Source organism: Phyllobates terribilis, unplaced genomic scaffold, assembly GCF_046119375.1.
Source record: "Phyllobates terribilis strain yellow unplaced genomic scaffold, ASM4611937v1 Scaffold_1__5_contigs__length_1240528914, whole genome shotgun sequence".
Classification (NCBI taxonomy): domain Eukaryota; kingdom Metazoa; phylum Chordata; class Amphibia; order Anura; family Dendrobatidae; genus Phyllobates; species Phyllobates terribilis.
In genome coordinates, this window is record NW_027362761.1 from 617953866 (window position 1) to 617981679 (window position 27814).

At 44.5% G+C, this 27814-nt stretch overlaps 1 long non-coding RNA gene across 1 annotated transcript in view; it reads right to left on the bottom strand.

Annotated features, from left to right (window-relative positions):
• LOC141169725 (uncharacterized) overlaps positions 1-27814 on the bottom strand; it is an 85445-nt gene that overhangs the window by 14503 nt on the left and 43128 nt on the right. The window lies entirely within an intron of this gene.

The window sequence follows — 27814 nt, forward strand, 5'->3', positions numbered from 1 at the left end:
TATAGAAACATGAATAGTACACGCATGTTGCGTGGGATGGGCCAATAAAAAAATATCACGGCGTCCCGGAGCCATTGCGCACACAAGCCTCCGCGGTAGACGTTTGTACGTGCTCTGGAAGCCAAGATATAGCGCGGAGCCATTCCTGAGGACCGTATGGTATCATAATTGATATCAAAAGGTCGGTTACGGCGGCCCGAATCCATGGGAACCCCTGGGGGTATCATGAGACCATCCCAGAAGAAGTTATTGGGTTCCATAGAATTTGGGCTTCTGATCGAAGTTAGACCTGAGGGTGGAGACTGAGCCAGCTGACCTCACCAGCAGTGGGCGGGACAGGGCAGGTAAGATAGCAGGACAGACAAGAGACAAGTCAGTCTTGACCCAAGAGTGGTGTGCTGAACATCTGAGCACCAGCTGAGGCCACCAAGGGGAGGAGCAGTTTGACCATGCGGTGGTAGGCCTCAGCCTGTAACAAAGAACCGTGCCTGCGACCGCAGAATCCTCTCCCTGCGTCACAAGAAAATCAAGAAACCGGTAACTGATATGCTGTGGTGATTCTGTGTGTTGTATTCCATTGTTGTATAGTTTAGCCTGACCTTATACCTGTGTATATTTAGTTGTATATCGTGTATCTAGTGTATTATTATAATCAATTACCTCAAGTAATTGTGGGCCTGCCTTTTATTCTGCATAACGAACGCACGTCCGTGTGAGCTCGGCTCAAGCCAAAACGCTACCCAGGGTTGGTTCCTGACCCGATATAGGCCCATTCACGGACTGGGCGTATATCTAAAATAGGGACTGGTGGCAGCATACCAACTGGGGATTGGGGAAGGCTGGTAGTGACGGTCGGAGGTTCAGATATATATATTCCTGGCGCGGCCAAGGAAGATATATATACCGCCCTCACTACAGAGGGCCCCGATACCCAGTAGGTTACAGGACAGTCTCTCTGGCGACCGCTTATCCTAGGTGCAGTTCCTTGACTGACCTGAGGCTAAGAGGGCGCTAGCGAGTTGTGCTGTGTAGTGACGTTACGGTTTAGTGACGTTGAAGGGGAACACTCTACCGTGTTCCCTGCGCTGGTTGCAGCTTCCTGGCACTACTTTCTCTAGGTGCAGTACCTTGACTGACCTGAGAGGTAAGGGGGCGCCAGAGAGCTGCACCCACCGGCCGGCTTTCATCACACCTAGATTTCCAAAAATTAGAGGCATACACCACCAAAGTGGCATCAATTTCAGTACAGTACAAATTGTAGAATTAGGAATGACACCTCTTCCCCTACAGCCAACCCAGTAGATGGAGACCCTATCAGGATTTCCCACATTTCCAAAAATTAGTGGCAGACACCAGCAAAGTGGCATCAATTTCACTGGAGTAGAAATAGTTTAATGGAGACCGAAACCTCTTCCAGTACAGCCAACCCAATAAATGGAGACTCAATCAGGAGTGTTCACATTTTAATAAATTAGGGCCTAAAACCACTAAAGTGGCATCAATTTCATTAGAGTAGAAGTAGTATAATGAAGACTGACACCTCTTCCACTACAGCCAACTCAGCAGTTGGAGACACAATCAGAACTGTTCACATTTAAAAAAATTAGGGCCTAAGACCACCATTTCCATGGCCAACAGATTGGAAATGGTGGAGTTCCACCTCTTAGCTTTGTCATGTGTAGGAGGAAACAATCTTTTATGTGAACACAACAGTGGGACCGAGGGCTGGCTGCAGTGCTGAGAGAGGGCAGAGTATGGTGAAATGGACAAACCGATAGACCGTGAGTGAGGTACAGGTGTAGATGTTACGGTGGATTGAGAAATGTGTGGAGTGCTCGGTAAAACAAACACAGCAGGTGTGTCCGCTTCCATTACAGCTGACGGGCTGTCACTCAGCCTGACTGGAGCAGGTATACAACCAGAGGTTCTGCGGTGAGAGATCTGCGTGACAATATTTGGCTCAGTAACAGAGGAGGATGAAGAAGCAGCAGATGCGTTTGATGGGGCAGCTGATGGTTGCTTATTGAAAACCAATTTTAAGTTTATCATGTTTGTGTACCCTTGTGTTGAGAACCATTTCTGCACCAAAAAATAATTTCACTAGAGTATAACTATTATGATGGAGACCAAAATCTCTTCCACTACAGTCAACCCAGTAAATGGAGAACCAACCAGGAGTGTTCACATTAAAAAAAAAATGGGCCTGACACCACCGAAGTGGCATCAATTTCAGTAGATTAGAAGTATTATAATGGGACAGAAACCTCTTCCACTACAGCCAACTCAGCAAATGGAGAATCAATCAGGAGTGCATCATCCTCTCCAGTCGTTCACCACGTGTCAGACTTGTACTCTGTTGTGCAGGTGCACGAGCTGGTCTAAAAAATGTGTGAAAGCACTACCAGAAATTGCTTCTGCCACTTACACTACTGTTGGAAGTGTAGAGCTGCGATGACTGAGTGCCTCACTGCTGACTTGGAGAAAACCTATCTTAAGGTTGTGTAAAAGAGTGTTTCGATACTCCAGCATTTGGGAGTCCCTTTCCAGGGCAGGATGTATATTGCAAAATTTACTCTTATAACGTGGATCTAATAGAGTGGCAACCCAGTAGTCAGCACTATTTTGAATCATAACTATACTGAGATCATGTTGCAAGAAGGCATTCATATGTCTGGCTCTTTCAAGAGATTCAAGCCAATGCCGTGTTGGTGGCTGGGTAATTCTGATGTTTGTTTCCTCAGTCCCCTCCCACCAAACACAGAGATGGGATGATTATCCTCTTCATGTTCTGACTGTTACTTGCCCATCACCTCTTCCTCTTCCATTTGTTCCTCGCCTTCACTAAAACCTTCACTAACAGTTTTTCTGGTATTTCCAACCCCCCTTGATCGCAGTGAACCACCCTCCCTTCTCACCCTGAGATTCCTCTAGTGTATGACGTTAGTAACAGAAGACTCTGCACAAGCTCTGAATACAGCTGAATTTCACCACCACTAAAAGGACTACGTGGCTTATTGCAGAGTGTAACACTTTTGTGACAGAAAAAAATATTTTTTGGACTGTGGAAAGCAACAGAAAAAATCTTTTACTACTGTGAAAACAGCTGAAGTTCACCACCACTAATGTAGTAGCTGACGTATAGCAGAGTGTCAGAGATAGATGCTGGGAAAGGAAGTTGTTTCTGCGCTCTCTGGAGTCACGACAAACCATTAGTATGGATAAAAATGTAGGTTTATTGTCTACGCGTTTCAGAGTCCACTGACTCCTACCTCAGGACAACCATACATAACCAAGTTATACTAATGGTTTGTCGTGACTCCAGAGAGCGCAGAAACAACTTCCTTTCCCAGCATCTATATCTGACATAGCCATAGGACGCTGCAGCCTCTGGAGTCCAGGCTTTATAGGTGTTGTGTCCCACACAACCCCACTAGGTGAGCAGTTTTTAATACTTTTATGTAACATTTATTAATTGGATAAGACCCTATTATGCTCTTGCATTTTTGCATAGTATAGCAGAGTGTATGACGTTTGGTATGAATTTTGGTGGACTCTGCCTAGCAAGACAAAAAAATCTATTTTTTTACTTTGAAAACAGCTGAGGTTCACCGCCACTAAGATAGTAGGTGGATTTTAGCAGACTGCATCACGTTTGCCACACAAAAAAATCTTTGGTGGACTGTGGCTAGCAACAGAAAAAAAATATTTGCTTTACTGTGCATAAAGCTGAAGTTCACCCACCAAAAAAATGCCAAACTGGACTAACACAGCTCGCACTATCACGTTAGCAAATGAAAAAAAAAAGTTTTTTTTCTGCTCTGCAGTGACATGCATAAAATGGGGCTGAGGGAACATGGCCGGTTTTCATATGGAGAGGACATGTGATTTCAGCAGCCAGTTGCAAAAGCCCTTGTGTCTAGGACACTGTGGATGCTTCCTGCACTCTGATTGGCTAGCCGCACTTTCCTGACTTAAAGTTACCACCTACATGAAAAAAAAAAAAAAACAGCGCGCCGCTGATCTGACCTGTTCTGAGTTATCACCAGCTTCATCTACCACAGGTCATGGAAACCTCAAGGCATGCGGGACAAACCTCTGTATGTAACACTTCCTCCACTACTTCTGGCTCCTCCACCTCTTCTATGGCCTCCACCTGCACCCTCAACCTCTCCCTTAATGAGACACGCGTGCCAACAATGCAGAGAGAATCCCCCCTCACCTCGGTACTGGGCAGCCAGGGATCACCGCAATCAGGCAGTGTTTAAGTTAGTATACCTTGGAGATCGCAGTCACACAGCTCAAGAGTTGTGGACAGCTATCCAGACAGAGTTTGAGCAATTACTGTCTCCACTGAACCTGGAGCAAGAGAAGGATGTGTGCGATAACTGTGCGAACCTGGTTGTGGCCCTATGTGGGGGCAACCTCACACATGTGCCTTGCATTGCTCACGTCCTCGACCTGGTGGTACAGCAATTTCTCTACCACTATTCCTGCCTGGATTCACTGCTGTACAAAGCATGGTTGCTGTGTGCTCACTTCCTCCATTCACACCCCACGGGTCATTGACTTGCATCACTACAGAGGTCTTTCGGCCTACCGGTTGATATGCAATGTGCCGAAATGGAGGAATTTCACTCTGCACATGTTGCAGCAACTGTGGCAGCAGCAACAAGCCCTGGTGCAGTATGTCATTTTACATAGCCCGAGCCAACTCAGTATGAACGTGGTGCAAATCACTCTTATGGAGTAGGCACAGTTTAAGGACCACTGCACCCTTCTTTCAAAATGGCTACTAAGATGGTTAGCGCTGATGATGCCATCATAAGCATCACTATTTCGGACATCTACACGCTGGAGCAAACTTTGAATAATCTGTGAGAGGAGGTGGTGATCCCAGAGAAATAGAAGGAAGCAGAGGAGGATGCAGAAGGAATAACAATATCTCTAAGTTCCGGACTGTTGTCACACAGGCGGGTGCTGAGGGAGGATGGATTACTGCGATCGATGGGGGCTCATGTTACCAGAAAAACTGTTAGTGAAGGTGCAGGAGCCGAGGAAGAAATAGAGGAGGACGAGTTGGAAGAGGTTACAGGCACAAAACAGTCAGGAGATAAAGAGTATAATGATTGCTTCTCTGTTGTCTGTGGTTAGCGGGAGGGGATGGAGGAAGCAAGCTTGAGTGTTACTCCGCCACCAACACACCATGGACTTGGACCTCATGGAAGCGCCCAACACATGAGTGCCTTCTTGTTGCACTATCTGCAACATGATGCCCGTATTGTTAGGATTAGAAATAGTGCTGACTACTGGGTTGCCACTCTGTTATATCCACGGCACAAGAGTAAATTTTGCCAGATCCTTCCTCCCTGGAAAGGGACGCACGCATGCTGGAGTATCGAAACGCGCATTTAGACAATCGAAACACACTTTTACACAACCTTAAGAGGTTTTCCCAAGACAGCAGTAAGGCACAGTGTGCATCACAGCTCTAAACATCCAACCTCAGTAACATCGAATCGTCAACGTAAAAACATTAGCAGCAGCAACAGTGTAAGTGGCAGAAGTACTGTATCTCAAGCTCAATATCGATGCCATCAGGGGGGGTTGGACCCTTTTGCATTTTACGCTTCAAAAATGGATGAGTGGCCTGAGCTTGCCGGTGACGTCTTGGAGGTTTTATCATGACCAGTATCCAGAGTTCTCTCAGAACGAGTCTTCAGCGCTGCTGGTGGTGTCCTGATGGATAAGAGCAGCAGACTGCCCCCTGAAAGTGTAGACTGCCTAACTTTCATCAAGATGAACAAGTCATGAATCTCTAATGACTTTTGCACTCCAGTGGCAGACTGTGCAGACTAGGCGATGGTGTAGTTTTTAGTGTGCTGCATTGATCTTGCGTTATTGCAGTCTGACACCTGTTGTGGCTTCTGTGCATGTTGTTGCTGTTGCTGCTGCTGCTGATGTTACTAACAATTTTTTGAAATGTGGAGACTCCAAGCTTGGTCTCCATATGGTGGTTTTGCCTGTAGGGAAAGGGGTGTCAGAGCCCCATTATACTATCTATTATATAGAGTCATTACACACAGAGGGATCTATTATATAGAGTCATTACACACAGAGAGATCTATTTTATAGAGTCATTACACACAGAGGGATCTATTATATAGAGTCATTACACACAGAGGGATCTATTATATAGAGTCATTACACACAGAGGGATCTATTATATAGAGTCATTACACACAGAGGGATCTATTATATAGAGTCATTACACACAGAGGGATCTATTATATAGAGTCATTACACACAGAGTGATCTATTATATAGAGTCATTACACACAGAGCGATCTATTATATAGAGTCATTACACACAGAGGGATCTATTATATAGAGTCATTACACGCAGAGGGATCTATTATATAGAGTCATTACACACAGAGGGATCTATTATATAGAGTCATTACACACAGTGCGATCTATTATATAGTCATTACACGCAGAGGGATCTATTACATAGAGTCATTACACACAGAGGGATCTATTATATAGAGTCATTACACGCAGAGGGATCTATTATATAGAGTCATTACACACAGAGGGATCTATTATATAGAGTCATTACACACAGAGCGATCTATTATATAGAGTCATTATACACAGAGGGATCTATTATATAGAGTCATTACACACAGAGGGATCTTTTATATAGAGTCATTACACACAGAGGGATTTATTATATAGAGTCATTACACACAGAGAGTTCTATTATATAGAGTCATTACACACAGAGGGATCTATTATATAGAGTCATTACACGCAGAGGGATCTATTATATAGAGTCATTACACACAGAGGGATCTATTATATAGAGTCATTACACACAGTGCGATCTATTATATAGAGTCATTACACGCAGAGGGATCTATTACATAGAGTCATTACACACAGAGGGATTTATTATATAGAGTTATTACACACAGAGAGTTCTATTATATAGAGTCATTACACACAGAGGGATCTATTTTATAGAGTCATTACACACAGAGGGATCTATTATATAGAGTCATTACACACAGAGGGATCTATTATATAGAGTCATTACACGCAGAGGGATCTATTATATAGAGTCATTACACACAGAGTGATCTATTATATAGAGTCATTACACACAGAGAGATCTATTTTATAGAGTCATTACACACAGAGGGATCTATTATATAGAGTCATTACACACAGAGGGATCTATTATATAGAGTCATTACACACAGAGGGATCTATTATATAGTCATTACACACAGAGGGATCTATTATATAGAGTCATTACACACAGAGGGATCTATTATATAGAGTCATTACACACAGAGGGATCTATTATATAGAGTCATTATACACAGAGGGATCTATTATATAGAGTCATTACACACAGAGGGATCTATTATATAGAGTCATTACACACAGAGGGATCTATTATATAGAGTCATTACACACAGAGCGATCTATTATATAGAGTCATTACACACAGAGGGATCTATTATATAGAGTCATTACACGCAGAGGGATCTATTATATAGAGTCATTACACACAGCGGGATCTATTATATAGAGTCATTACAAACAGAGGGATCTATTATATAGAGTCATTACACTCAGAGGGATCTATTATATAGAGTCATTACACACAGAGGGATCTATTATATAGAGTCATTACACGCAGAGGGATCTATTACATAGAGTCATTACACGCAGAGGGATCTATTATATAGAGTAATTACACGCAGAGGGATCTATTATATAGAGTCATTACACACAGAGGGATCTATTATATAGAGTCATTACAAACAGAGGGATCTATTATATAGAGTCATTACACTCAGAGGGATCTATTATATAGAGTCATTACACACAGAGCGATCTATTATATAGAGTCATTACACAGAACGATTTATTATATAGAGTCATTACACACAGAGGTATCTATTATATAGAGTCATTACACACAGAGGGGTCTATTATATAGAGTCATTACTAGAGATGAGCATTGTTCTACTCGAACTGTTCGCCAATCTCAAATTCGAGCTGTTTTGGGCGGTGTTCGAGCCGTTCGGCGAACACGAACAATTTGAGAAAAATTCGGCTGTTCGAGGTTATGTTCGATAACTGTTCGTGCACCAAAATCATAACTGGATTTTTTCTCAGTAATGATGAAAATTAATGTTAATCCGCAGTTTGAGTGTACAGCGGGGCAGGGGGAGGGGCAGGGGATGGATCTCTGCAGGAACAATGAAGATCTCCATTTTTTTTTCTCTTTCCCGCATTTACAGTGGGGAGGTGCAATCTGTCAGCCTATCAGCAGCGCACACACGGAGCGAAGTGCTTTTTTTCACACAAGCAAGGGCATGTGTCATTGGCAGTGTATGTCACATGTCCTTGCCCTATAAGACCAAGCCATTTTCCCCGTCGCCACCATTTTCTCACTGCTGCAGCTGCGTGTTAGACGGCACCGCTGTTGCTGTGTGCGCTATACCTTGTTAATTTCAAGCCAATTTTCGCACAAATCTACAGATAGCTTGGGAGTAGGGAATAGTTGTGATTGCAGTCCTTTTAAGGACTAGGTTACAGCATTTCCTACGACTTTTATCAGGCAGGTCTGTGCTCTTAAATAGATAGATTGTGGGAGTAAAGACTAATTGTAATTGCAGTCCTTTTCAGGACTAGGTTACATCAGTTCCTATCAGTTTTTGCCAGGCAGGTCTGTGCCAGTGCTGTGCAAGTTTTTTTCACAGCATTTGGCTGAATCTAGCAAAGCTAATCCTTTTTGGCCTATTGCAGAGTGTGTTAGTCAGTGGAGTAGCCTATCTGTGTTGCAAGATATACCACCTGTGTATAGAATACCAATTTTTTTACTGCACCTAGTGAAGTAAAATCTTTTGGGCATAGCATCATTCTATTAGTCCATCTATACTGACTTCCATCAGCTTGCAAATTAAAACTAATTTTTATCTGCATCTACAGTACCTCTGAAAAATATTTGGGCTTCTAGCAGTGTGTGGGACTTGTTCTATTAGTCCATCTATACTGACCTCCATCAGGTTGCAAACTGAATATATTTTTTTCTGCATCTACCTCTGAAAAAATATTTGGCCTTCTAGTAGTGTGTCGGACTTTCTCTATTAGTCCATCTATACTGACCTCCATCAGGTTGCAAATTAAAAATAATTTTTATCTGCATCTACAGTACCTCTGAAAAAATATTTGGGCTTCTAGCTGTGTGCGGGACTTGTTGTATTAGTCCATCTATACTGACCTCCATCAGGTTGCAAATTCAAAATAATTTTTTTCTGCATCTAACCCAGCCAATAGTTTTGGCCTAATACCACAGTTTGGCCACTCAGCTCTGCTCGGTTCCCATCCATTGTTTTTTTGTGCAAACAACTCCAGAGTTGTGAATTAGTTAACCACCAAAATGAGTGGAAAAAGGCCTGCTGCTGGTGGAAAGGGGAATAGGCGTGTTGGGAAGGGGAAAAAAGGTTGTGTCCGTGGGGTAGGTGTTAAAGCAACAGTAACATCTGCAGAAGAAAGACCATCTTCCAGCCAAACTAAAATGTCTACTTCTTTTAGCGGACAATGTGATAAGATCCCTTTCTTACGGCCACGCCAATCGCTACAAATTCCAGATGAGGCACAAAAACAGCAGGTGCTTCAACGGATATCAAGTGCTCCTTTAAGTGGGCTCTCCTCCACATCAACTTCAACATCACAAATACTCCAGTCCTCAAAGGTGTCACCCAAATCGCACTTGCTTCCTCACAGCTCCCAAATCTCCAGCTGCCCATCTGAGTATGAGGTAGAACAGATGGTTGAGTCTGCAGAGCTGTTTACTCATACTATAGCCTGGGAATCAGAGGTCGACTCCAGCGCTTCTGTGAATCCAGACGAGGAAATGATCTGCACTGATGCCCAGAATCTTTATGAGTCGGATCCAGGACCAGACGCAGAAGGTTCTGACCATAATGTAGACCCTCATTCCCAAACTGTAACTCCTGTTGGTGGAGACAATGAGGAAGACGATGATAAGACTCAAATACCTGATTGGAGCGACAACTTTAGTTTTTTGTCAGGGCAGGAACAGGTTGGCTCTGAGGACGACGGGTGTGATAACGCACAGGGTGATGATGATGAGGTCGGAGATCCCACTTACTGTCAACCCACAGTCAGCCAAGAGATGAGGTCAGCAGAGGAGGTGGAGGAAGATGCTAGTGACGACGAGGTCAGGTTGCGCCTTCCTGGACAGAGACGTAGTACTGGAAGCACGTCAACAACTGCATCCTCAAACACAACTCTGCCTCTCACCACAAGTCGTGGTGGCTCTTCAGGTCGCATGGGTGCTAAGCCTTGCATAGCCTGGGCATTTTTTCAGATCGATAAAGATGACCCAACTCGTGTTATCCGTAACATTTGTCAGCAAAAGCTAAGTAGAGGCCAAAAAATACATAGTTTGAGTACTTCATGCATGAACCGGCACATGGACATGAAGCATAAGTTGCAGTGGGAAGCTCAGTGTGCTACAATGCGGCCTAGCCAGCCGGGCCATCCACCGTCTGCCATATCTTGTGCATCCGCGGCCTCTTCATCCTCTGTGACTGGGGGGACAGCAGTCACACCTGTTTTGGGGCGCAGACCTGCCACCTCTTTACCCGCAACAGCCAGCGTGATTGGCAGGTCATCATTTTCTTTGGAGGTGGTAACACCAGCTGGTGTTGAGCGCTGTCCGACATCGATAGCACCACCTTTGGATCAAGGCAACCTAACATGTCCGCCTGCATCTTCCTCACAGACCGGCAGTTTGCCGGGGACACCCTTATCAACCCCGTCTAAGCACAATAGCCAGCCCTCGGTCCCTCAGATGTGGACAAGTAAAAGACCATTTCCTCCTAGCCATGAGAAAGCTAAGAGGTTGAATTTCACCATCTGCAAGCTCTTGGCTACAGAAATGCTGCCTTTCCGCCTGGTGGACACAGAGGATTTTCGAGACCTTATGTCCGTCGCAGTGCCCCAGTACCAGATGCCCAGTCGGCACTACTTCTCAAAGAAAGGTGTGCCTGTGCTCCACCAGCATGTCGCACACAACATCACCGCTTCTTTGAGAAACTCTGTGTGTGACAGGGTGCATTTCACCACAGACACTTGGACGAGTAGGCATGGACAGGGGCGTTACATGTCGCTGACTGGGCACTGGGTAACTATGGTGACAGCAGGACAAGGGGCTGCTGTCCAAGTCTTGCCGTCCCCACGAGTTGTGCGTCAATCCTCTTTATGTCAAAGTTCCTCCACTGCTTCTGCCTCCTCAACCTCCTCTCGGTCTTCCACCTGCACCCAAAGCCTGTCTGGTCATGCCACAAGCTTTCTAACTGCGCAGAAGGGATCCTGCACACCTCCTTATTATGCTGGCAGTAGGGCTCAACGTCATCAGGCGGTTTTTACATTGAAATGTCTGGGAAATGTGAGTCACACAGCTGAGGAGTTGTGGTCAGCTCTGGAGAACCAATTTCATGAATGGTTGTCTCCACTGGACCTGAAACCAGGTAAGGCCGTGTGCGACAATGCTGCAAACCTGGGTGCGGCCCTTCGCCGGGGCAATGTCACACACGTGCCTTGTATGGCTCACGTGTTGAACCTGGTTGTCCTGCAATTTTTAGCCCACTATCCCAGACTAGATGGCCTTCTGCAGAGGGCACGGTCGCTGTGTGCTCACTTCCGCCGTTCGCATCCCGCAGCTCAGCGACTTACATCTCTACAGAAGTCGTTGGGCCTGCTACTTCACCGGCTAAAATGCGATGTGCCTACCCGGTGGAATTCAACTCTGCACATGTTGCAGCGACTGTGGCAGCACCGACAAGCCCTGGTGCAATACGTTCTGACGTATAGCCTGGGCCAACGAGATCCAGAGGTGGGGCAAATCACGCTGCAGGAGTGGTCTCAGATCAGGGACCTATGCACCCTTCTGCACAGTTTTGAAATGGCGACGAAGATGTTTAGTGCTGACGATGCCATTATCAGCATGACTATTCCGGTGATTTACATGCTGGAGCACATGTTAAACAGAATTCGGAGTCAGGTGGTGGCACAAGAGGAGGTGGAGGAAGTAGAGGAGGAGGAGTTGTATGCGGAAGGGCTAACATCTGCAAGGTCCAGAAGGTCGGCAGCACCAAGGCGGCAGGCATGTGAGGGTGGGGGAGATGGTTTTACCAGGGCGCATGGTAGCAGCCAAACTAGTGAGGAAGGTGCAGGAGCCCAGGAAGAAGTGGAGGACGAACTGATGGAAGACTCATCAGATGAGGGAGACCTTGATCACATTTCTGTTGTGCGAGGTTGGGGGGAGAGGACAGAGGAAGGAAGCATGATTGTTACCTCGCCACCAACACAACAGGGACTTGGTGCTCCTGGATGCGCAACACACATGAGTGCCTTCTTGCTGCACTACCTGCAACATGACCCTCGAATTGTGAGAATTAGAAATAATCCTGACTACTGGGTTGCCACACTGTTAGATCCCCGGTACAAAAGTAAATTTGCAGAAATTATTCCTGCCATAGAAAGGGATGCACGCATGCAGGAGTATCAGCAGAGACTGTTGCAGAATCTTACATGTGCTTTTCCACAAAATACCAGTGGTGCACGTAGTGAATCTTACAGTTCCAACTTGCCAACCGTGGGACCGTCAAGTGTTCAGCACTCAAACCGTAACAGAACCACAGTATCTGGTGGTAACATCAATTTTGCGGAATCATTTCACCACTTTTTTAGCCCATCCTTTGCAAGGCCACAGGAGACAAGAAGTCTGACACATAGTCAACGCCTAGAGACGATGGTACAGGAGTATCTCCAAGTAAACATTGAAGCCACGACTGTGTCACTGGACCCTTGCTCTTTTTGGGCTTCCAATCTGGATAAATGGCCGGAGCTAGCCACTTACGCCTTGGAGATCTTGTCATGCCCCGCAGCCAGCGTTCTGTCTGAACGTGTGTTCAGCGCTGCTGGTGGTGTGCTGACAGATAAGCGCACGCGGCTCTCCACTGATAATGTAGACAGACTCACGTTCATAAAGATGAACAAATCATGGATCCAAAACGACTTTTCTACCCCTGTGTCATCCTGGGGAGAGTAAAAGCTTGATGATTGGTTAAAATCACCCTACCAAACGTTTTAAGCTTTCAAATTACTAATCATGTTTATCTGTATCTTGAATGGAAAATAATTTGGGCTTTGTAGCAGTGTGCAGCACTGATCCTATTAGGCCATCTATAATAAGCTCCACCAGATTTAAAATTAAAAATAATTTTTAGCTGCATCTAGCCCGGAAAATAATTTTGGGGCTCCGAGATGCGCAAGACACATAAGTGCCTTCTTGCTGCACTACCTGCAGCATGACCCTCATATTGTCAGAATTCGAAGTAATCATGACTACTGGGTTGCCACACTCTTAGATCCCCCAAACTTTTCGATCAACCTTTTCATTTTAATAAAGACCAAAAAAATGGTCATTTTTGAAATTATAAGCATTAGCAGGTTGTTAGAAACTGAAATCAAACAGTTTTCAACTCAAAACTTTATTCTAGGTGATGTTACATTTTCACATAGGACCCCTTGTTCGAAAGGAGCTTCTGAACTCTCTCGTCCATTGAATTTGTCAGGTTTTGGATGGTTTCTGCTTCAATTGTTTTGCATGAGGACAGAATACCCTCCCAGAGCTGTTGCTTAGATGTGAACTGCCTCCCGCCATCATAGACACTCCTTTTAATGATGCTCCAAAGGTTCTGAATGGGGTAGAGGTCAGGGGAGCATGGGGGTCACACCATAAGTTTGTCCCCTTTTATGCCCATATCAGCCAGAGATGCAGATGTTTTATGTGCAGCATGAGATGGTGCATTATCATGCAGAAAAATGATCTTGCTGTGAAATACACGGTTCTTCTTCTTGAACCATGGCAGGAAGTGCTGTTTGAGAAAATCCACATACATTATGGAGTTCATCTTTAGCGCCTTCAGGGATCCTAAAGGGGCCGACAATCTCTCTCCCCATGATTCCAGCCCAAAACATTACTCCACCTCCTCCTTGTTGGCGCTGTAGCCGTGTTTGCGTGGGGTGTCCATCAACCAGCCATCCTCCACTCCATCCATCTGGACCATCGAGCGCTGCACGGCACTCATCCGTGAACAAAACAGTTTTGAAATCAGTCTTCATGTAATGTTTGGCCCACTGGAGCCGTTTCTGCTTGTGTGAAGTGGATAGAGGAGGTCGACAGGATGGCGTATGCACAGCTGCAAACCTCTGAAGGACCCTGCATCTTGTTGTTCGGGGGACGTTGGAGGCACAAGCAGCTTCAAAAACTTGTCTGCTGCTATGACAAGGCTTTTTTGCCGCTGCTCTTTCAACCTGACGTAATTGCCTGTAGGAAAGAGTCCTCAATTTGCCCTTATCAGCACGCACACGTGTGTACTGTGAATCAGCTACATACTTCTTGATTGCCAAGACACTTCATCCTGATCATCGCACAATGTTGATTGTAGTCATGCCTTGACCTAAACACTCCACAATTTGTTGCTTCTCAGCAGCCGACACATCCTTTTTCTTTCCCATTTTGGCAGAAAATGTAGGCTGCTTAATAATGTGAGACAGCCTTCTTAAGTAGTCTTGCCTTTCATTGGACACACCTGCCAAACTAATTAGCACAGGTGTCTGCAATTGCTTACAGTGATATAAAGAGCCCTGACACACATCACCATCAATGAGTTTAACTGACAAACAAACAAATTCTTCCCTTATCACTCCTAAACACTTTTTGCATAATAATTTGGAACACAGTGTACATGTGCTTTTCCACAAAACACCAGCGGTTCACGTAGTGAATCTTACAGTTCTAACTTGCCAACCGTGGTCTGTATGGAATTGTTCAATAAAGGGCCCAAAATTAAGATAACATAGATGGGAGAGGTCTCTATGAATAGGAATTCCTAAGTATTTGATACCCTGTGAGGGCCAGGCAAAGGGAAAGTTGGACTGGATGGAATCCTATATGGATTTGGGGAGGGAGACATCGAGGGCCTCAGACTTCGCTGCATTGATTTTAAAATTTTACCATGTAACAAAGTGATCTATTTCAGCCATAACAGCATGGATGGATATATGTGATTGAGTGATATATACTAGGACATCATCAGCAAATAGAGAGCACTTGTACTCGGTGCCTCCCACCTCAATCCACCTAATATTGGGGTTATGGCGAATTGATGAGAGCAGGTGCTCCGTCACTAGGATGTATAAGAGAGGGGACAGAGGACATCCCTGCCTTGTCCCATTGGTGATTGTGAAAGGTGATGAAAATGTTCTGATGCACCCCCTGGGCCTTGGGACACCCGGAGCCGGACCCTTTTTGGTGGATGCTGGTGGTTGTAGTCTTCGTGGCGGCGACCCGGTTCCGTGGCTCAGGGCGGTCAAACCAGTGGCGGAACTATTTATGTGGTTTTGATGTTTAAATGTCCGACTACGCCACCCGTGGATTGCGGTCAGAGTGAACCGCCGCTACAGGGCAGACCGCTGAGGCTGGTGTTGTGGGTGCAGCAGAGCGTAGCATAACTCCCCACGGGAGGAGTATAGCCTCAGGGCAGTGTATGCGGAGGATGGGGGTGATGGTGCAGGGCAGCAGCAGTAACGACACGGAGTCAGTGATGCAGTCCAGGGCCTTTACTCACAGTTCTTATTATCCAGACAACGTCTGCAGGTAACGGCTGCCCACGTCGTACTGTGCTCACCAGGTGAGGGGCTCAGACAACTCCCAGATAACTTTGGAGCACTTCACAGGACCCCCTTTGTGTGTCCTTTGTCTGGCCTTTCTTACCAACACTTCTGTCCGGCTGCCTCGGGCCTCCTCTTGGTAAACTTGGCACCAGTTTCCCTGACCCTATGTGGTGCCTTCCTAGCGGGTGTAGCGAGGGCCACATAAAATGTCAGAGCCTCCGGTTTCTAGCTGAGGGTCGTTTCCTGCCTCCACTAGTTCGGGGACCGGTCTCCCCCTTTGGCCTGACCCCTCCACGCAGGTGGATTCGGGCGTGCGGTGGCGACTCGCCCGTCCGCACACCTGGGATCCCTTCATTCCTCGTTCCTGGAGCCTTCTCCGCTCCTCTTCCTTCCTTCTCCCTCTTCCAGGCCTGGGCCTCTGTTACTTTGCCCGCCTCTGGAGCAGAGCTCATGCAGAGCCCCTGCTCCCTCTCACTTCTGCTCAGGCTTCTCTGCACTGAACTAAGATGGTGCCCAGCTTTTATACTCCCTTCTCAATGCACCCAGGAACTGCTTCCTCCCTGCTCCTGCACTACAGGGTTCCCCTTCCTCAGTATTCCCTCCCCCCACTCCAGCCAGGGACAGGGACTGTCGTGCCCATCTCAGGGGCATATTGGTCGCCCTGCCCCACGGCAATGTGGTGTAATGCATGCAGGTGTCGGGGTCCTGATCCACACTCCATCCTTACCTGAGAGTGAGATATCACACCTCTGGGTGAGGTGCAATACGTCTGTAGCAACCGAGCCCTCAGGGTGCTACAGTTCCATTTATCTTCAGCCTAGGTGACGTATTGCGATACAGGGCCGTGATTTTGGCTATAAAAGGGTCCCCTAGACCCCTAACCCAAGCTTTTTAAGAGAATCATATATGGCGTGCCAGGAGACTCTATGCAATGCTTTCTCAGCATCCAACGAGAGTATCTAATTACAAATTTTTAACTGCATCTAGCCCAGGAAATACTTTGTGCCTAGTAGCAGTGTCTGCTAGTCAGCGGATTATCCCGGCTGTTAAGCAAGCTACACCACCTGTAGTTTAGACACTTAATTTTTTCAAAGGAAATGCTTCGGGACCATGGGATACTCAGTGAAGAGCATCAGGAGGCACCCCAAGGCATAAGGGCTGGGACTGGCAGTAGGATGCCTTGCGGTGGACAGCCGAGCTCGATCCTTATAAAAGCTTTTTAACTGCAGCAGCTTTAGTGGACGCTACTGGAGCTGGAATTACGTGGCTGCTGGCATGAGACTTGCCCTCCAATAGATCCTTGTAAATGGATTTAAAGTGTATTCATTCAAATTAGAGAGACAATTTAAATTAAAAAGCTTAGAGCTGCCTCCACCACAGGGGGGCTCGCTCGACCCACCAGCGGACAGGCACCAGTATTGGGAGAGGGGGGCTGGCCATGAGGGTTCACCTCGGCTCTGGCACAAACCCGGCGACACGGAGGTGGCACGGGCAGGAGTGGACTGGCCGTGTCGGCTTCTCGCTTTTTGGATTTTAGAAGGGCATGACATGCCTATATCTGTGTCTCCCCCTCCTTTTACTCCTCCACCTCTTTTCTTTTCGCATGACTATATGTACTTGTCACTTTTCCATGTGTTAGTTGTGTCTTCTGAGCAGTTTGTCAGCTTTTGGACACCTTTGAAGGTGTTTTCTATGTGTTTCTATGTGTTTTTGTTTGCCTGCCATTGGTTTTAACGGTGTTCGAAGGTGTTCGACGAACAGTTCGATGAACAGTTCGGCGAACACACGGGTGTTCGACGAACCGAACTCGAACACTACGGGGGTGGCTCAACACTAGTCATTACACACAGAGGGATCTATTATATAGAGTCATTACACACAGAGCGATCTATTATATAGAGTCATTACACACAGAGGGATCTATTATATAGAGTTATTACACACAGAGGTATCTATTATATAGAGTCATTACACACAGAGGGATCTATTATATAGAGTTATTACACACAGAGGTATCTATTATATAGAGTCATTACACAGAGAGGGATCTATTATATAGAGTTATTACACACAGAGGGATCTATTATATAGAGTCATTACACACAGAGGGATCTATTATATAGAGTCATTACACACAGAGCGATCTATTATATAGAGTCATTACACAAAGGGGGATCTATTATATAGAGTCATTACACACAGAGGGATCTATTATATAGAGTCATTACACACAGAAGGATCTACTATATAGAGTCATTACACACAGAGCGATCTATTATATAGAGTCATTACACACAGTGCGATCTATTATATAGAGTCATTACACATAGATGGATCTATTATATAGAGTCATTACACGCAGAGCTATCTATTATATAGAGTCATTACACGTAGAGGGATCTATTATATAGAGTCATTACACACAGAGGGATCTATTACATAGAGTCATTACACACAGAGCAATCTATTATATAGAGTCATTACACACAGAGGGATCTATTATATAGAGTCATTACACGCAGAGGGATCTATTATATAGAGTCATTACACACAGAGGGATCTATTATATAGAGTCATTACACGCAGAGGGATCTATTATATAGAGTCATTACACACAGAGGGATCTATTATATAGAGTCATTACACATAGATGGATCTATTATATAGAGTCATTACACGCAGAGCTATTTATTATATAGAGTCATTACATGCAGAGGGATCTATTATATAGAGTCATTACACACAGAGGGATCTATTTTATAGAGTCATTACACACAGAGCGATCTGTTATATAGAGTCATTACACACAGAGGGATCTATTATATAGAGTAATTACACGCAGAGGGATCTATTATATAGAGTCATTACACACAGAGGGATCTATTATATAGAGTCATTACACACAGAGGGATCTATTATATAGAGTCATTACACACAGAGCGATCTATTATATAGAGTCATTACACAGAACGATTTATTATATAGAGTCATTACACACAGAGGTATCTATTATATAGAGTCATTACATACAGAGGGATCTATTATATAGAGTTATTACACACAGAGGGATCTATTATATAGAGTCATTACACACAGAGGGATCTATTATATAGAGTCATTACACACAGAGCGATCTATTATATAGAGTCATTACACACAGAGGGATCTATTATATAGAGTTATTACACACAGAGGTATCTATTATATAGAGTCATTACACACAGAGGGATCTATTATATAGAGTTATTACACACAGAGGTATCTATTATATAGAGTCATTACACACAGAGGGATCTATTATATAGAGTTATTACACACAGAGGGATCTATTATATAGAGTCATTACACACAGAGGGATCTATTATATAGAGTCATTACACACAGAGCGATCTATTATATAGAGTCATTACACACAGAGGGATCTATTATATAGAGTCATTACACACAGAGGGATCTATTATATAGAGTCATTACACACAGAAGGATCTACTATATAGAGTCATTACACACAGAGCGATCTATTATATAGAGTCATTACACACAGTGCGATCTATTATATAGAGTCATTACACATAGATGGATCTATTATATAGAGTCATTACACGCAGAGCTATCTATTATATAGAGTCATTACACGCAGAGGGATCTATTATATAGAGTCATTACACACAGAGGGATCTATTACATAGAGTCATTACACACAGAGCAATCTATTATATAGAGTCATTACACACAGCGGGATCTATTATATAGAGTCATTACACGCAGAGGGATCTATTATATAGAGTCATTACACACAGAGGGATCTATTATATAGAGTCATTACACACAGAGGGATCTATTATATAGAGTCATTACACTCAGAGGGATCTATTATATAGAGTCATTACACACAGAGGGATCTATTATATAGAGTCATTACACGCAGAGGGATCTATTATATAGAGTCATTACACGCAGAGGGATCTATTATATAGAGTCATTACACGCAGAGGGATCTATTATATAGAGTCATTACACACAGAGCGATCTATTACATAGAGTCATTACACACAGAGGGATCTATTATATAGAGTCATTACACACAGAGGGATTGCACACAGAGGGATCTATTATATAGAGTCATTACACGCAGAGGGATCTATTATATAGAGTCATTACACGCAGAGGGATCTATTATATAGAGTCATTACACACAGAGGGATCTATTATATAGAGTCATTACACGCAGAGGGATCTATTATATAGAGTCATTACACACAGAGCGATCTATTATATAGAGTCATTACACACAGAGGAATCTATTATATAGAGTCATTACACACAGAGCGATCTATTATATAGAGTCATTACACACAGAGCAATCTATTATATAGAATCATTACACGCAGAGTGATCTATTATATAGAGTCATTACACACAGAGGGATCTATTATATAGAGTCATTACACGCAGAGGGATCTATTATATAGAGTCATTACACACAGAGGGATCTGTTATATAGAGTCATTACACGCAGAGGGATCTATTATATAGAGTCATTACACGCAGAGAGATCTATTATATAGAGTCATTACACGCAGAGGGATCTATTATATAGAGTCTTTACACACAGAGGGATCTATTATATAGAGTCATTACACACAGAGGGATCTATTATATAGAGTCATTACACACAGAGGGATCTATTATATAGAGTAATTACACACAGAGCGATCTATTATATAGAGTCATTACACAGAACGATTTATTATATAGAGTCATTACACACAGAGGTATCTATTATATAGAGTCATTACACACAGAGGGATCTATTATATAGAGTTATTACACACAGAGGGATCCATTATATAGAGTCATTACACACAGAGGGATCTATTATATAGTCATTACACACAGAGCGATCTATTATATAGAGTCATTACACACAGAGCGATCTATTATATAGAGTCATTACACACAGAGGGATCTATTATATAGAGTCATTACACACAGAGGGATCTATTATATAGAGTCATTACACACAGAGGGATCTATTATATAGAGTCATTACACACAGAGGGATCTATTATATGGAGTCATTACACACAGTGATCTATTATATAGAGTCATTACACACAGAGGGATCTATTATATAGAGTCATTACACACAGCGGGATCTATTATATAGAGTCATTACACACAGAGCGATTTATTATATAGAGTCATTACACACAGAGGGATCTATTATATAGAATCATTACATGCAGAGGGGTCTATTATATAGAGTTATTACACACAGAGTGATCTATTCTATAGATTCATTACACACAGAGCGATCTATTATATAGAGTCATTACACACAGAGGGATCTATTATATAGAGTCATTACACACAGAGGGATCTATTTCACATGTTTATTTCGGGTAATGTTGATGATTATGGTTACAGCCAATGAAAATACAAAAGTCGTTATCTCAGTAAATTAGAATACTTTATAACAGCTTGAAAAATGATTTTAAAATCTGAAATGTCCTCCTACTGAAATGTCTGTTCAGTAAATGCCTCAATTCTTGGTCGGGCTCCTTGTGCATCAATTACTGCATCAATGCGGCAATGTGGCATGGAGGGATCAGCCTGTGGCCCTGCTGAGGGGTTATGGAAGCCCAGGTGGCTTTGATAGCAGCCTTCAGCTCGTCTGCATTGTTGGGTCTGGGGTCTCATCTTCCTCTTGACAATACCCCATAGATTCTCTATAATAGATCCTCTATGGGGTTAAGGTCAGGCGAGTTTGCTGACAATCAAGCACAGTGATACTGTTGTGTGTAAACCAGGTATTGGTACTTTTGGCCGTGTGGACAGGTGCCAAGTCCTGCTGGAAAATGACATTTCCATCTCCAAAAAGCTTGTCGGCAGAGGGAAGCATGAAGGGCTGTAAAATGTCCTGGTAGACGGCGGCGCTGACTTTGATCTTGATAAAACAAAGTGGACCTCCACCAGCAGATGACATGGCTCCCCAAACCATCACTGATTGTGGAATCTTCACACTAGACATCAAGCAGCTTGGATTGTGTCATGCAAGGTGTGGAAAGACTTAGTGCAACACAAAGGGAAGAGGGAAAGGAAGCCCAGACCCTAGGGAAAGGGGGAAGGGGAGACCTTCTAGTCTGGTCTAGTGTCACCCTGTCTCAACTATCGTCCCTATATTGGTTCTTCACAAATCGCCACAAGCGTGCCTCTCTCTCACTTTCTCTGGCGTATGGCTAAGGCTAGGGACGGGAGGAGAAGAGCACTATTAGATCTCCACTAAAATCTATAGACAACAAGGGTAGACAAACAGGGGAGGATTGCTTAGCTTTAGACGACTCCAGACAAATGCGCACACGGCCTCAAGCTCACGAGAGGACAAAGTACTGCTCTTGCTAAAGCCTCACAAGTAGTAATGAATATCGCCGGCACCTCCCTCTCAGACAGACCATGTATTTATACACCCAGGCCAGGGAGCTAATTAGCCAGAGGGAGGTAGCCGCCGGGTCCTAGAGACAGCCTCTAAGAAGATGCCTGTAATGCCAAACGTAGAGATCTCCTGCAACTAATTGCAGGGCGACTGTCTGTCACCTCTGACACAACCGTGACAGTACCCCCTCTCTACGAGTGGCCTCCGGACACTCAGGACCGAGTTTCTCAGGAAATGAGTGAACCAATCTGGAAGTGTTCACCTTTGCTGTTGAAACCCACATCCTCTCCTCTGGACCATAGCCTTTCCAGTGCACCAAGTATTGTAGAGAACAATGTTGGAGATAAGAATCTACAATCCTCGAAATCTGGAACTCCAGATTACTATCAACCATTACTGGGGGTGGTGGTAGAGGTGAGGGCTCAAGAGGTTCCACATATTTCTTAAGTAAGGACCTATGGAACACGTTGTGGACTTTAAAGGCCTGAGGAAGTTCAAGACAAAATGCTGCTGGGTTAATGACAGCAGTTATTTTATAGGGACTAATAAACCTAGGTCCCAGCTTCCAGGAAGGAAATTTCAATCTTATATTCCTGGTAGACAACCACACACAGTCATTCGCATTCAGGTCCGGACCTGGCAAGCATTTTCTGTCAGCCATATTTTTATACTTGTCTCCCATGATCTTTAAATTACCGTATATTCCGGCGTATAAGACGACTTTTGAAGACTGAAAAATCTTCTGTCTAGTCTGGGGTCGTCTTATACGCCGGTAATGCTTTTGAACTTTCAGAAATTGACATGCGTGGATACTCTGGGGGTGTTAATAAGCTGCCATGGCCGTATCCCTGCCATGTCGGAGTTAATATAAGGTGGAGGGAGTTAAAATACGGCGGCGGTAGGTCCAGACAGTCAGCGCTTCTGTGCTGAAACTGACATATCGCTGCGTATTCCCAGCTCCGGACACAGCGCAGGGCTTCTGTGCCGACAGCTTTCACTTGTCACAGAAGCGCTGCGCTGTGTCCGGAGCAGGGAAGTTCGCATCGCTTCTGTGACAATATATGAAAAGCCGGCAATTCAGCAGCGGCATAAGCCGGCACCCGACAATTTAGAATAGAAAGAATAGAGCTTCACACATAGATTAGATAGATAGAAACATGTCAGTCACATATATATGAAGTACAGTGACAGTGTTGCTTACTGTACTTGTCATTTACTGCAAAGGATTTATTAATAAAAATAATAGTGTTTTCATGCACCGTCTCTTTAAAAAAGCCGGCCGGCAATTCAGCATCTGTACCCGACAATTTATAACAGAAAGAATAGAGCATCACACATAGATTAGATAGATAGAAACATGTCAGTCACATATATATGAAGTACAGTGATAGTGTTGGTTACTGTACTTGTCATTTAGTGTTAAAATAAAGGATTTATTTAAAAAAAAATTGGCGTGGGGTTCCCCGTAATTTTAGTCTCTAGCGGAGGTTAAGCAGACGGCTGGGGCAGATGTTTGAAGCCTGGGAAGGGGTTAATACCCACGGAGCTTCCCAGGCTACTAATATCAGCCCCCAGCTGAATACCTAGCCTTTACTAGCTATTAAAATGGGGGATCCCAAAAAAATGACGTGGGGTCCCCCCTATTTTAATAGCTAGCAAAGGCTAGGCAGACAGCTGGAGGCTGATATTAATAGCCCAGGAAGGGTGCCATGAATATTGGCCCCCTCCCAGGCTAGAAACACCAGCCGTCAGCCGCCCCAGAAATGGCGCATCCATAGGATGCGCCAATTCTGGCACTTAGCCTCGCTCTTCCCACTGCCCTGTAGCGGTGGCAGTGGGGTAATAGGGCTGGGGTTGATGTCAGCTTATAATGCCAGCTGACATCAAGCCCAGGTTAGTAATGGAGAGGAGTCTATAAGACACCCCCATTACTAACCCCATAGTCAAAGTTAAAAGAAAACACAAACACCCAGAATAAAGTCCTTTAATTGAAATAAACACACAATTATTTATTGTTCTAAATTAAACCATACTTACCATCACGCCCATTCCAGCTGAAGCCAACGATCTCCTGCAATAAAAGTAAAATAATAAAGCAACCTCATCCTTACCTCTCCATGGTTCCCAGGACGGGTCCAGCTCTGCTACATCGAGATGACAGGCTGGACCGCAGCAGAACGCTGCCATCCAGCCTGTCATCCCGCAGACACTGAGAAGAGCAGGCATGCTTGCGCTCCTCAGTGTCTCTCTGTGACGGCATCCAGATGAGCCGACAATGAACTCAGCTCACCTCCTGGACGTCCGTCACTGACAGCGTGGGAAACTTCTACTGCGCATGCGGGGAGCAGGAGAATTTTCCCACGCTGTCAGTGACGTGCATGAGGTGAGTCGAGTTCATTGGACATGATCTCGGCTCATCTGGATGCTGTCACAGCGAGACACTGAGGAGCACAAGCATGCCTGCGCTTCTCAGTGTCTGCGGGATGACAGGCTGGATGGCAGCGTTCTGCTGCGCTCCAGCCTGTCATGTGAATGTAGCAGAGCTGGACCGGTCCTGGGAACCATGGAAAGGTAAGGATGAGGTTGCTTTATTATTTTACTTTTATTGCAGGAGATCGTTGGCTTCAGCTGGAATGGGCGTGATGGTAAGTATGGTTTAATTTAGAACAATAAAGAATTGTGTGTTTATTTCAATTAAAGGACTTTATTCTGGGTGTTGTGTTTTTTTTAATTACTTTACTAGAAATTCATGGCGGTCATGTCTAATATTGGCGTGACCCCATGAATTTCAGGCTTAGGGCCAGCTGATAATGCCAAGCTGGCCCTAACCCCTTTATTACCCAGTGAGCCACCGCACCAGGGCCCTGGATGAGTTGGGTACAGCACCAGAAGATGGCGCTTCTATGAACGCGCCATTTTCTGGGGTGGCTGCGGACTGCAATTTGCAGCGGGGGGGGCAGAAAGCTTGGGCCTCCCTGCGCTGCAGATTCCAGCCCCCAGCTGCCTAGTTGTACCTGGCTGGACACAAAAATAGGGCGAAGCCCCACGTCTTTTTTTTTAAAATTATTTCATGAAATAATTAAAAAAAAAAGGGCTTCCCTATATTGTTGTGTCCGGCCAGGTACAAATAGTCAGCTGGTGGTTGGGGGCAGCCCGTTCCTGCCTGCTGTACCTGGCTGGACACAAAAATATGGCGAAGCCCACGTCAACATTTTTGGGAAAAATTTATTACAAAATTAATAATAATTTAGGGACTGCATCTTTATTAACCCCTCAATTGTCATTTAGTGTTAAAATAAAGGATTTTTTAAAAAGAAAATTGGCGTGGGATCCCCCATCATTATAGTCTCTAGCGGAGGTTAAGCAGACGGCTGGGGCAGATGTTTGAAGTCTGGGAAGGGGGTAATACCCAAGGAGCTTCCCAGGCTACTAATATCAGCCCCCAGCTGAATACCTAGCCTTTACTAGCTATTAGAATGAGGGACCCCCCCAAAAAATGACGTGGGGTCCCCCCTATTTTAATATGTTTATGAGTGACAGTTTTCCTGCTATATACCTGCATGTCATAAGAATTTAAATTAAAAAAGGACCATGTTAAATTCAAATCTGTTTTTTTTAAATTTTTACCGGTGTTTGGTATGCGTTGGAAAAGGGGTAGTCTTATACGGTGAATATATCCTAAACTCTATATTTTAACAGGAAAGTAGGGGGGTCGTCTTATACACCAGGTCGTCTTATACGCCGGAATATACGGTACTCAGCAAACCCTGCCATACCGAGGAGAGCGACGAACAAACTGTTCCTCCTCAGAAACTCCTGAAGCTCCTCCCCCACTAAAGGTACCAAAATGTGGGTGATAACCGTATGCACCAAAGAACAGTGACCTGCCAGTGGATTCTTGACGATGATTATTAATGGCAAATTCTGCCAGCGGTAGGTAGGATGCCCAATCCTCCTGATTTTCGGAAACGAAACACCTGAGGTAGGTCTCCAAATTCTGATTCACACACTCGGTTTGTCCATTCGACTGGGGGTGGAAGGCAGAGGAAAAGGATAGCGGTCTTCCAGAACTTGGAAACAAACTGGGTCCCCCAATCTGACACGATCTCATTTATAAACACCAGAGCAAGTGTCTTGGCATTTTGAAGTGCAGTCAATGCAACAAAATGAACCATTTTACTGAACCTTTCTACTACCACCAAAACCACCATTTTGCCTGCAGAAACCGGTAGGTCAGTAATAAAATCCATGGACAAGTGTGTTCATGGCCTACTAGGGATAAGTAGCAGAAGAAGAGTACTAGACGGACGGGTATGCAAAACCTTAGAACGGCCGCAAATACTACAAGCAGCTACGTGTTTAATTACATCCCGATGCAACCCCAACCACCAAAAACAACGAGAGAGGAAGTCCACGGTTGCCTTACGACCAGGATGCCCTGCAAGCACAGAGTTATGATATTCCTTAATTACTTTGCGGCACAGATTAGATGGTACAAATAACTTTCCTGAAGGGCAGGAGACAACACTTCAACACCTCACCCTCCAGTTCAGGAGAAAGTGCCGAAATGACTACCCCTTTCTGGTAGGGGGCAGGGTTCTCATGGTCACCACCACAAGGGAAGCTCCGGACAAAGCATCAACCTTGACATTTTTGACCCCTGACGAAAAGTGGCAACAAAATTGAACCTAGTAAAAACAGGGACCATCTGGCTGGTTGAGACATTTAGCCTACTGGAGATATAACAGGTTCTTACTGTTCAGTAATAACAGTAATACGATGGACAGCCCCCTCCAACAAATGTCGCCATTCCTCGAATTCCAATTTGATTGACAAAAGTTCGCTATTACCCACGTCATAATTTCACTCAGCTGAAGACAATTTTTTAGAAAAGAAGGCGCATGGACACCATTTACCAGGGGACGAACCCTGAGACAACACAGCCCCAACCCCGACATCCGATGCATCAACCTTCACAATAAAGGGTTGAGAAACATCAGGTTGACTGAGTATAGGTGCAGTGGCAAAATGATTTTTTAAGGAAGAAAAAGCCTGGAGGGAAGCATCCAACCATTTGGAAAAATCAGACACCTTCTTAGTCCTGTCAGTAAGGGGTTTCACTATAACAGAGTAATTTTGGATGAATTTCTGGTAAAAATTAGTAAAGCCCAGAAAACGTTTGTGACGACACAGAGTAAAATCTTAATAAGCCAGACTGTCAGGAACTCCACAGGGACGACACCGGGGAGATCACGCAATATCTTGCCGTTGCCGTCACGCTGTCAGTATTTCGTCCAGAATCGCGAGCACACGATCCAGACTACTCGCCACATGGGTACCGGCAAGCAACCAGTGAGCGTATGGCGTCACACCTCTGGGTTCCAAAGCATGGAATACGTGTTTATGCCCTCCATACGGTCATTGTCAGCTACACGATAGCCCAATTATTTTTATTCTCTGCCACTACCGTTTGAAATATAATACAGGCCTGGCCGGACGCCTGCATTTTGGTAGCGTATATGGCTTCAGGGAAGGGAACGATTACAGGACAAAAGAAACAGAACTATTAAATTTTATATTTAATCC